At 40.0% G+C, this 11,205-nt stretch overlaps 1 long non-coding RNA gene across 1 annotated transcript in view; it reads left to right on the top strand.

Annotated features, from left to right (window-relative positions):
- Positions 1–6,162: 6,162 nt before the first annotated feature.
- Positions 6,163–11,205, top strand: part of LOC138741876 (uncharacterized) — a 42,615-nt gene continuing 37,572 nt past the window's right edge. The window contains exon 1 of the long non-coding RNA XR_011343838.1: positions 6,163–6,293. This is a non-coding gene — a long non-coding RNA (uncharacterized lncRNA). The remainder of the gene's footprint in view (positions 6,294–11,205) is intronic.

The raw sequence follows: 11,205 nt of genomic DNA, 5'->3' as shown, positions 1-11,205 counted from the left end.
TGTCCTTTTTCCTTGATGCCAATACCGTTCTTTTAGTTTGTTCTGTCTTAAGCTGCCACGCTAATATTTTGTGCGTTTTTTTCTCCTAGCTCATAATATTTCTGTTTTGTCTTCATTATGTTCTTCTCCACCTTATATGTTTGTAGTGTTTCATATTTTATTTTCTTGCCTGTCAATTCTCTTCTTTTAGTTGTATCTTCCTTTATTGCTAATTCTTTTTCTGTATTTGTTATTTCCCTTTCCAACTGATTGTAGTCCTTCTTCATCTTAGTTACATAACTTATTATTTGCCCTCTGATGAATGCTTTCATTGCGTCCCATAGAATAAATTTATTTTTCACTGATTCCGTATTTATTTCAAAGTACATTTTAATTTGTCGCTCAATGAATTCTCTAAAATCCTGTTTTTTAAGTAGCATGGAGTTTAATCTCCATCTATACATTCTTGTTGGGATGTCTTCTAGCTCTATTGCCAATAACAGGGGTAAGTAATCTGATAACAATCTAGCTTTATCCGTTTTCTTAACTCTTCCTTGAATGTGGGCTGATAACAGGAATAGGTCTATCCTTGAGTATGTTTTATGTCTACTCGAATAATATGAATATTCCTTTTCCTTTGGGTGTTGTTTCCTCCATATATGCAAAAGTTGCATTTCCTGCATCGATTTAATTATAAATTTGATTACTTTGTTCTTTCTGTTAGTCTTTTTTCCAGTTTTATCCATGTTTGAGTCCAAATTAAGGTTAAAATCCCCTCCTATTAGTAGATTCCCTTGCATATCTGCGATCTTCAAAAAGATATCTTGCATAAATTTTTGATCTTCTTCATTAGGTGAGTATACATTGAGTAAATTCCAAAATTCTGAATATATCTGACATTTTATCATTACATACCTCCCTGCTGGATCTATTATTTCCTCTTCTATTTTGTTTGGTACATTTTTATTAATATAGCTACTCCTCTGGCTTTTGAATTATATGATGCTGCCGTTACATGCCCTACCCAGTCCCTCCTTAATATCTTGTGTTCCACTTCAGTTAGATGTGTTTCTTGCACGAACGCTATATCAATTTTTTCTCTAAATTTAACAGCTTCTTCCTTTTGATTTGGTTATGTATTCCATTAATATTTAAAGTCATATAGTTCAACATGGCCATTTCATACTTTGTTTATCTTTCCTTTCTGTTTCCTCATCACCATCTTCCCTTCTTATCCATTTCTGCTTTTTTTTTTGAACACATTGTAAGACAACATTTCTAAAACATAAAATATTTCCACTATTCCCATATCTAAAATTTCTTTAACCCCAATAGTCCCTCCCCTCTCTGAGTTGCCCTTTGTCCCTTGTCGGCAACCACATCTCCCCTCTTCATTTGGATTTGTGAACCTGCTCGCAAGCATCAACTAATTTCACAGTGACTTATTCTTCCCCACCCAGCCCCCCCAGAAAAGATTTTAATCTTCATATATAACAAAGCTCACTCTCTTAATTCCCTCCTTACTTCCTTTCTTCCCTTTCTTTCTCTTCTTCGTTCTTACTTAAACTTTATTCTTCTTCTTCATTTATAGTTTGTTGTCATTTTTGTTCTTGTTATATCTCTTCATCTCTCTGTCTGTTTTGTAGGTGTTCTGCAAATTTTCGTGCTTTTTCCGGATCCAAGAACAGTTTGCTTTGCTGCCCTGGGATAACTATTTTAAGCACCGCTGGATATTTTAACATAAATTTATAACCTTTTTTCCATAGGGTCGTTTTTGTTGCATTAAACTCCTTCCTCTTCTTCAGGAGCTCAAAACTTATATCTGGATAGAAAAAATTTTTTTGACCTTTGTATTCCAGTGGCTTTTTGTCTTCTCTTATTTTTTTTCATTGCCTTCTCCAATATATTTTCTCTTGTTGTATATCTTAGGAATTTTACTAGAATGGATCTTGGTTTTTGTTGTGGTTGTGGTTTAGGGGCTAATGTTCTGTGTGCCCTTTCTATTTCCATTTCTTCCTGTAATTCTGGTCTTCCTAGGACCCTGGGGATCCATTCTTTTATAAATTCTTTCATATTTTTGCCTTCTTCATCTTCCTTAAGGCCCACTATCTTTATATTGTTTCTCCTATTATAATTTTCCATTATATCTATCTTCTGAGCTAACAGCTCCTGTGTTTCTTTAACTTTTTTATCAGATTCTTCTAATTTCTTTTTTGTCATCTACCTCCATTTCTATGGCTGTTTCTCGTTCTTCCACCTTGTCTATTCTTTTTCCTATTTCTGTCATGATCATCTCTAATCTATTCACTTTTTCTTCTGTACTTTTTATTCTTCTTTTTATTTCACTGAATTTTTGTGACTGCCATTCTTTTACTGTTTCCATATATTCTTTAAAAAAAAATATATCCATGTACTTGCCCTTCCCTTCATCTCCCATTTCTCTGTGTTCTCCCTCCTCTTCTTCTGAGTCCACTCCAGGATCTGTGTCCTTTACCTCTGTCTCTTCTGGTTTTCTTGTTGGGTTGTTTGTTTTATTTTGTTGGGTTTTTTTGTTTTTATTATTTTTATTAAAGGTGTCTTGGTGTTGGTCTTCTTCCTCTGGGTTGGTCATCTGTTGTTTCCCTGATTTCCTTTTTTTATTCTCTTTCTTCTTGTTCCCGTTATTTTCTGTTTTCCTGTTGGGAGCCTTGCTGTCGTGTTATACTTGTCTGTTTCAGCTGTGGAGATTTACTCTTCAGCTGGTCCCCCCTCCCGTTGGTGTTGTTTTTGTCTTGTATCTCGCACATGCGCGGTTGCGCACTTTTGTTTGGCTCCGTGAGCCATATTTGTAGTCCTGAGTTCGGGGTTTCCACTGACCTCAGGGAGCGGGCTTCTCTCTCCACGGCGGGCTTCCTTGTACAGGTAAGACCTTCTTTTCTCTTCAGACATCTTTCTTTCTTCTTTTCTTGCCATTGTTTTTGATTTTTCTTTCTTTGCTGCCATTTTCTCCACACTTTTATTTTTAATTTGTTATGGTTTCTGTGTTTGTAGCTTTGCTTTTTCTTTACTTTTTTTAAACTTTTCTGGAGAAGGCTGGTATTTTCTTACCGGTCACTACTCCATCACGTGACTTCGTTGTCTTCATTCAGATTCTTGATGACCTTCTGTGTCCTTTTTCTGTTTCAGCTGGAATCATGTCAGATATGGGATCAGATTCACATGGAGGTTCACATCTGTCTTTGTGAAACTCTCACTGCGTGCCTCACTCTGTGTCGTTGCCCTGGATAACACATCAGCTAACACAATAGGTTTCCCTGGTGTGAACACCTTCTTGACTTGGCTTAAGTTTTCACAAGCTTGTATATCTGTGACCACTGTGACCTGAGGTGGTGCTCTTTCCCTTTACTTTTCACCTTGAGTTTACATGTACATTTTTTCCATTGTTGGCTTTGAGCTGTATAGAATTTGCATGGATATATGCAAATCTTCATTGCCTTGATGATGGACTCACAGATCAAATTGACCTTTGCCTCCGTGTCCAGCTTGAAAGGAATATATGCTCAATTTGTGTACCCTGCTCGACTGTTCACGTTTCGCTGTTCAGTGCCTACTGGATTATAATCTTCCTGCACTAACATCCCTACAAAAAGTGTATCACTGAGGGCAGTTTCTTCTATAGCGTGTTGTTTTGTTTCCTTTTGAAAATACATTTGATTTGCATAATGATTCTGTTCCTTGCACTTATTACAGTATTTTCCATAGGCTGGGCATTGTTTTAGTGCATGTTGAGTTCCACATCATTTACAATTGAATGTCTTTCCATCTTTTTGTTGTTTCCTATATCTCGTTTTTTGCTTACGCGTATGGCCACACACTGGCTACGGCTATGCTTTCATTTTCACTGGCTTTTGCACTCACACCGAACATTTTCATGTGCTATGGAGCTAATTCACTGGCGGGGCATACCTTCACAGCTCCAGCTCTGTCTCTCACAGCAACCTCTCTCTCACTTTATAATCAATAATCTTGAACACAATTTGATCATGGATCATTGAATCTTGAAGAAATCCAAAATTGCATGTCCTTGATTTTAATTTCAAGTCCATTAAAAAAAGTATTAAAGCTTTCTCCCTGCAGCTGCGTGCACAAGCGAAACACATATCTCTCAAAAGTTTCATTTTACTTTGGTGAATAGTGTTCATCAAACATCTCAATAACCTTGTCGAACTTGCCTTGGTATTCTGCCTCGACCAAAACAAATGTATTGAAAACCTCTAGTGCTTAAGATCCTGCCACAGTAAGTAGCAGTGCAATTTTCTGTTCATCAGGTTTGCTATTGCCTGCAAGTACTGCATGAATTATTGTTTGAAAAGCCTCCACTCATGGTTAACATTTCCAGTCCAATTTATAGCATCACTTCCATATTTCTGTTGATAATGACCGATAGACACTCTGCACACTCCTGGTGTTTCTTCCACTCCTGGTATCAAGTGATGCTTCTTTTAATGTAATAAAGAAACTTGGGTTATTTTAAAACAACTCTATCAGCTATAGACTCAAGATCGTGTGGAGGCATCTATATTGAATCCTACCAAAGCTGCAACAAACCAGTCTTCAACTCCCTCTAGTGGTCAGGAGGATCACTAGCAGTCTATCACTTCACCACGGATGCTAAGTGACTTGTTGAGATCCTCCAGCAGATTGTGTTTTGATCATTTTTACATCTCTTTTGCAATGTCTCTAACCATTGTACAGCCTCAGAACTAGCTGATGAAGGGTCCAGGCCTGAAATATTGGTAAGTCTTTACTTCCTTTTTATGCTGGACATCTTTCTCTGAAATCCAAAGAATTTCTTTTTCTTTTTATACCTTTAGTTATATTACCCTCTTTTTTATGAAGAGGGAGGGGGTCTTGGGGTTTTAGGGATGGGAGTTTAAAACCATCATGTTTGTAATTTTAATGTGTTTATTGATATCATGTACTATTTGTATGGAAAAAATTTAAATAAAATATTCAAAAAAAGTCTTTACTTTCTATGGATGCTGTGTGGCCTGCTGCATTTAATTTAGTCTAAAAATTTTTTAGATATAGAGCATGGTAATAGGCCCTTCTGGCCCACCAGCCATGCTGCCCAATTACACCAAATTAACCTACAACCCCCATGCATTTTGAAGGGTGGGAGAAAACCGGAGCACCCAGAGGAAACCCACACTTACACGGGGAGAACACACAAACTCCTTACCGACAGCGCCGGCTTTAAACCTGGGACACAGGTGCTGCAACAGCACTCTGTTAATTGTAACAATAACTGTGCCGCCCCTAGCACATTTCTCCAGTACTTTTCTGTACTGCAAACGTAAAAAGTAACAGCCTAGTAATAGTCAATTCTAAAAGTAGAAAATATGATTTTGAAATTAATTAGAAGAGCTGTTCCAATGGTGCAAAAGTGCAATGGTTCTGAACTTGCCTTTCAACCACTCCTAAAATTAAGGTGCTATTTTAAAGTTAATTAGGGAATCTACTTAAAGTCATTCCCTGCTCGTCTAGACTGAGTGGCTGCTGTATGATGAACGCAGGAAAATTACAATTAGTGGCAAATTTTTATCATTTCCTTTGAGCAGACACACGAGAGACTCTAAATGATGGAGTCCAGAATTGGTTTTGATGAAGGGTTGCTGTCATTGAAATTCCCTGCCTGAACCTCTCCACTACCTTGAATATATGTCTTTAACTGAGCGTTGGGTTATCACCTTCATATTTGCTCATTGAAATCCTTTTGAATTTACTCCGGATATTTTGTATAATTTACAAGTTGTGGTTACACCATCGATTCAAACTGTGGAAGAAAAAGAGCAGTTTTGTATAAGGTTTTTGGAAGGATAGAATTATTTCCTAATCTGCAAATCTGAAGAAGATAAAATATCTGTGTTGAAACGACATATAATTCAGACTCAGATTTCAGATTTATCATCAGAATACATAGATGATGTCACATACATCCTTTTTGAGATCCTTTTTCCAGCAGGTGAGGCAGAATTAATTGGTTGTGCAAAAAAATACTGGACTCAATGTACAGATGTAAACAAATAAAGAAATGTAAACAAACTGATTGTGTAATACATGAAAAAAATACAATCAATAAATTGCACAAGAGTCCTTTAAGAGTCCCTGGTTGAGTTTGTCGTGGAGGAGTCTGATGGTGGAGGGGGAGCAGCTGTTCCTGAACCTGGTGGTGCGAGTCTTGTGGCACCTGGACTTCTTTCCTGATGGCAGCAGCGAGAACAGGGCTATGCTGGCTGGTGTGGATCCTTGATGACCGCTGCTGCTCTCTGATGGTAGCTTTCCCAGTAGATGTTCTCGATGGCGGGGTGTGTTTTACATGTGATGTCCTGGCTGTGTCCACTAACTTTTGCAGGGCAAAATGGCATCATGCAGAAAAATATTGAGCCATGCAGGAATACCTCATTCCAATCCATTTGGAATACATTAAACATTGCTGTTTAAAAGAAGCGATTGAAAGGAATAGCTTTCTGGATCTACAAAACTAATTGCCTGGCTGGACGCTTTTGCTTTTAAATTCTTTTGCAAATATGTGACCTCCACCCTCTTACTTGATCCATGCTAATCTACTTACTATTTTTATAGTGGTATGTTACAAACTGTCTCACACCAGCAACCAGAGCTATAATTCTGAGCTGGAGAGAAATGCTGCCAACCTGCCCAGTGGTAGAAACAACAGTGAATGCTCGTTAGGGGTGAAAATATGAGCAGGCCAGCACTCACTGACCTTTAGTGAAAATGAAGAAAATCAGTCTCCTGGAGAGCTTGCAGCTGAGCAATGGAGGCCACAGATAACAGCCTCAATTCAAAGACCAGATTCATAATTTTATGTGGCTGATTTGAAAATGTCAACAACCATGAAAATATTCAAAATCCACACTCGAATGCCATGTTCTCACTGACAAGCAGAAGTCAATGCAAGAGGTTAAGTCGAAACACAATTTAATTGATCAGTGAAATGGGCCCTAGCTATGAGGTGCAGGCAATTTGTTAATGATTTATAGGTAAGTCGTTGTATGGTGCCATGCCCTGCTGTGTTTCGCACACTTTCATGGTGGAGACACTAACAAATGAGACTGTTCTCCTCAGAGCAGAGAGGGAGAAGGGGTTTCAAAATGAAATGAGGGGTTTGGATTTTGTAGGGAGAAAGAGTTTTCCAGTGGATAATTAGAGGACTGAGATTTAAAGCAGTTGAGAAGGGTAAAAGAGTCAGGGGTGAGGCAAAAGTTTTTTTTTGTGTGGCTAGTGTTGACAACCTGGAGTGCATCAGCTGACAAGTGGCGAGAGCAGGCTCAACAGTTATTTTAGGTGTGTGACACATCGATCCAGTAGGAGTGACTATGATCGGGTGAAAGCACAGAGTATTTTGCCCAGAGTAACCACAGGGACATAGGTTTGAGGTGAGGAGAGAGAGATTTAATTGAAAGCTGAGGGGGTAACTTTTTTACACAGAGGTTGGTGGGTGTGTGGAATGGGATGGTGGAGAAGGTGGTAGTAAAAACACAACGCTGGAGAAACTCAACAGGTCACACAGCGTCTTTTATACAGCAAAGATAAAAATACTTAACTGACATTTTGGGCTTGAGCTCTTCATCAAGGAATTGAAAAATGTCGGCAGGCATCCTAATAAAAGGGTGGGGGTGGGAGGCGTGATCGCAAAGGCAGGAGGTAATAGATGGAGAAGGGAGGGAGGGCAAAGCAGCAAGCAAGGGGAGGAGGGACTGTTGGGTGATTAGAGAGGAAAGGGGGTGGAGAGCTGACAGGAGGAAGGGAAGGGAAGGGGAGAGGAGAGCAGGTTAGCAGAAACCAAAAAAGTCGATGCTAATGCCATCCGGCTGGAGAGTGCCAGACGGACAATCATGTGATGTTCCTTAAATTTATGGGTGGTCTTGGTGGAATAGTACATGAGGCCATGGACAGACATATGAGCATGAGGGTGTGACGCAGCACTGAAATTGTTGGCCATGTGAGTATGGGAGGAGGAGGTGGTTGAGGCACGTGCTATGTAATGCTTAAGAAACATATGGATGACACATGGATTAGATGGGTTTAGAGCAGCCATTCCATATCTTTTTTTTTTAGCATCCCTGGGAAGCCATCAAGTTTTGGTTTCTTCCATACATCTCTCCTACTGACTAAATATAAAAGAAACATGAAAATATTTACATTACAAGAGGTGAAAAGAAAAGAAGGCTTTTACTTAAATGTGCTGTGGCCCCTGGGTCGGGGGTGGGGGGGAGTGGTGGTGGGGTGGGGTAGGGGAGCATAGGCCCCCTGTTGAGAATGGCTGGTGTAGAGGGATGTGGGACAAATATAAGCAAATGGAACTAATGTGGATAGCATCTGCATTTTCTTAAATTCAAATTTAAATTTAGACATACATACCATTATGGCCCATGAGCCTGTGCTCCCCAATTACACCCAATTGACCTACAATCCCAGGTATGTTTTTTGAACGGTGGGAAGAAAATGGATAAACTGAGGAAAACTCATCCTTACAGATAGCATGGGATTCAAATTCCGTTCCCGATTGCTGGCGCTGTAACACTTAACCGTGCGGCCCCGTGGTTTCTTGTGTCTCTAGGTAGCATCTCTACTTGGAGCTCATCGAATAATTCATTTGTTTAGATCTGGGATTAAACGCCAGACTGTTAAGACCGCAGCCTTGCAACTCCTAGTCTTCATTGCCTAGTATATTGTCAAAGTCATGAAGAATTCTGACAGATATCGAACTTAATCTTTTTCTACACTTTTGAAAAAATGTCCCCACATAGAGATGCAGTAAAATGGAAGCAAAGTTAAAAGATTCCAGTTTTGTGGATTAGCATTGGAGGGGCTGCTCTCTACATAACAGGAGATTTAATGGAAATGTTTACCTTCATAATTGGCTGGACAATGGATGAGGTTAGGAGTTCTCCAGGTGAGAAGAGGGCAAAGATTAAAGCTAATCACGTCACTAACCAAGACATGAGATATTTCTTTATGCAGCAAGATGTGGTTGTGGTTGAGAAGGTGCAAAGGAGAATCACCAGGATGCTTCCTTGGGTAGACTGTTTCAGCTGTGAGGAGAAACAGGATAGGCTGGGTCTGATCTCCCTGGAAGGGATATAATGGTGGTCAACAAAAATTGCAAAGAATGTAGATCAAAGAGACCATAGGAAACTTCTTCTTATCAGGTGAATAAAATTAGAAGTCATAGATTTAGGGTAAGGGGTAAACGAGTTAGATGGGACCTTTACCACCCATGAGAATCAGAAACAGAATCAAGATTTATTGTCATGAACAAGTCATGAAATTAGTTTTTTGCGGCAGCGTCATAGTGTAAACATTTATATTATAACCATTTTATGACATTACTATAAAAAATAAAATAATAATAACCCTAATAGTCCATGAAAAGTAAGGCAGTGTCTTTGGTTCATTGATTATTCAGGAATCTGATGGTAGTGGGGAAGAAGCTGTCCTTGTGCCACTGAGTGCTCGTCTCTAGGCTCCTGCACCTTTTCCCTGACGGTAGCAGAGTGAAGAGGGCGTGGCCTGGGTGGTGGGGGTCTTTGAGGATAGAGGCTTCTTTTTCAAGACACTGCCTCATGTAATTGTCCTCGATGGAGTGGAGTCTGGTGCCTATGACGTCACAGGCCGAATTAACAGCCATGTGGAGTTTATTCTTGTCCTGAGAGTTGGAGCCTCCATACCAGGCAGTGATGTAACCAGCCAGAATACTCTCCGTCGTACACCATAGATGTTTATGAGAGTCTTCAGTGGCATACTGAACTGCCTTAGACACCTCACAAATTATAGTAGCTGGCGAGCCTTCTTTGTGATTACCTGGTCAAAACCTGGGATGTTCTACCCAACAGATTGATGAAAGCAGAGTCATTCACAGCTTTTAAGGGCAGAGTAGCAGTTAGTGCAATGTTATTACAGCACTAGTAACTGTGTTCGAATCCCGTGCTGCCTATAAAGAGTTTGTATGTTCTCCCAGTGTCTGCATGGGTTTCCTCCAAGTGCTCTGGTTTCCTCCCACCCTTCAAAATGTTTCAGGGTTTGTAGATTAATTGGATGTAATTGGGCGGCATGGGGTCGTGGGCCAAAAGGACCTCTTACCGTGCTGTATGTCTAACTTTAAATTTAAGATAAAAAAATTAAAAATGCAATTGAATCACTTTGGTGAAGTCTATAGGCCAAGTGATAGAAGATGAGATGGATGGGGTCAGCATGGACATATGGGGCCAAATGACCTGTTTCCCTTCCGTACAACTTTATGACTGTGAGATATGATGAGCCAATACATTGTCTGAACAGGTGTTTGGAGCAGGTTCAACAGTAAGTATAATTTACCTTTTCCTCCCAATGCAGAATGTGAAGGGGTAGCAGTGGCGGGAGGTTGGGGAAAGTATAGCAGAGCTACATGGAACAAGCAGAGGAGTTGGTCTAACTGGAAATCTCCATCAAAGAGCTCACACAGTGAAGCCAAAGGCCTCAGTCTGTGCCGCAAAGTTGCTTGGGTCTGGAAACTTGGGCTGATGCCATGAAAGAGATTGGCCACCTGTTGAACTTCCCTCTCAATAGTCGGCTGGGTATCGACCACAATTGACAGTCATTCTTACAGCACTAATCACCAAAGTCACATCTCTCTACCACGGTTCTACAAGTTACGATCTGAACATGAAGTGGAGCAGAAATACATCCTAATACTGCTTTTGTAGAAAGGGACAAAACTAATTTCAGTCTGAGTTTAACTTGTCTAAGCATTCTCAGTCAGATCGTGTGCTGAGCAGAGCTCGTTCCAGCCCGGTGATGCCAGTGTGTACATTGCTTTAAGGGCAGGGAGATTTGCAATTGTCAGCAAAGCTTCAAGGTCACATTTTCCATTGCACTTTAAAATAAAACACAAATGTGCCTGTCCAAACTTAGTCCTTCTACTTACAGCTTGGCCAGTCTACATAACAAATCTTGTCTGTTCAGTCTTGTAGTTCCTTTCTAATCAACCCAGTTCCAGACACTTTACCAACCTGTGGCTAACCTCCAATGGCACCATATTATCTTGCCTGCTGTGTCATAGTAATCATCTGGGAAGCTACTGATTACCCAGGTCAAACTTTTGAATTCTATAGCACCAAGTTTCGATTTTGTGATGAGCTCAGGAGAGGAGTTGTTCAATCTGTGTATTTCAGTGGCATAACC

This window comes from Narcine bancroftii, chromosome 8 (assembly GCF_036971445.1).
Source record: "Narcine bancroftii isolate sNarBan1 chromosome 8, sNarBan1.hap1, whole genome shotgun sequence".
NCBI classification, from domain to species: Eukaryota; Metazoa; Chordata; class Chondrichthyes; order Torpediniformes; family Narcinidae; genus Narcine; species Narcine bancroftii.
The sequence above is the reverse complement of the archived record's forward strand: the minus strand, read 5'-3'. Positions and strand labels throughout refer to the sequence as shown.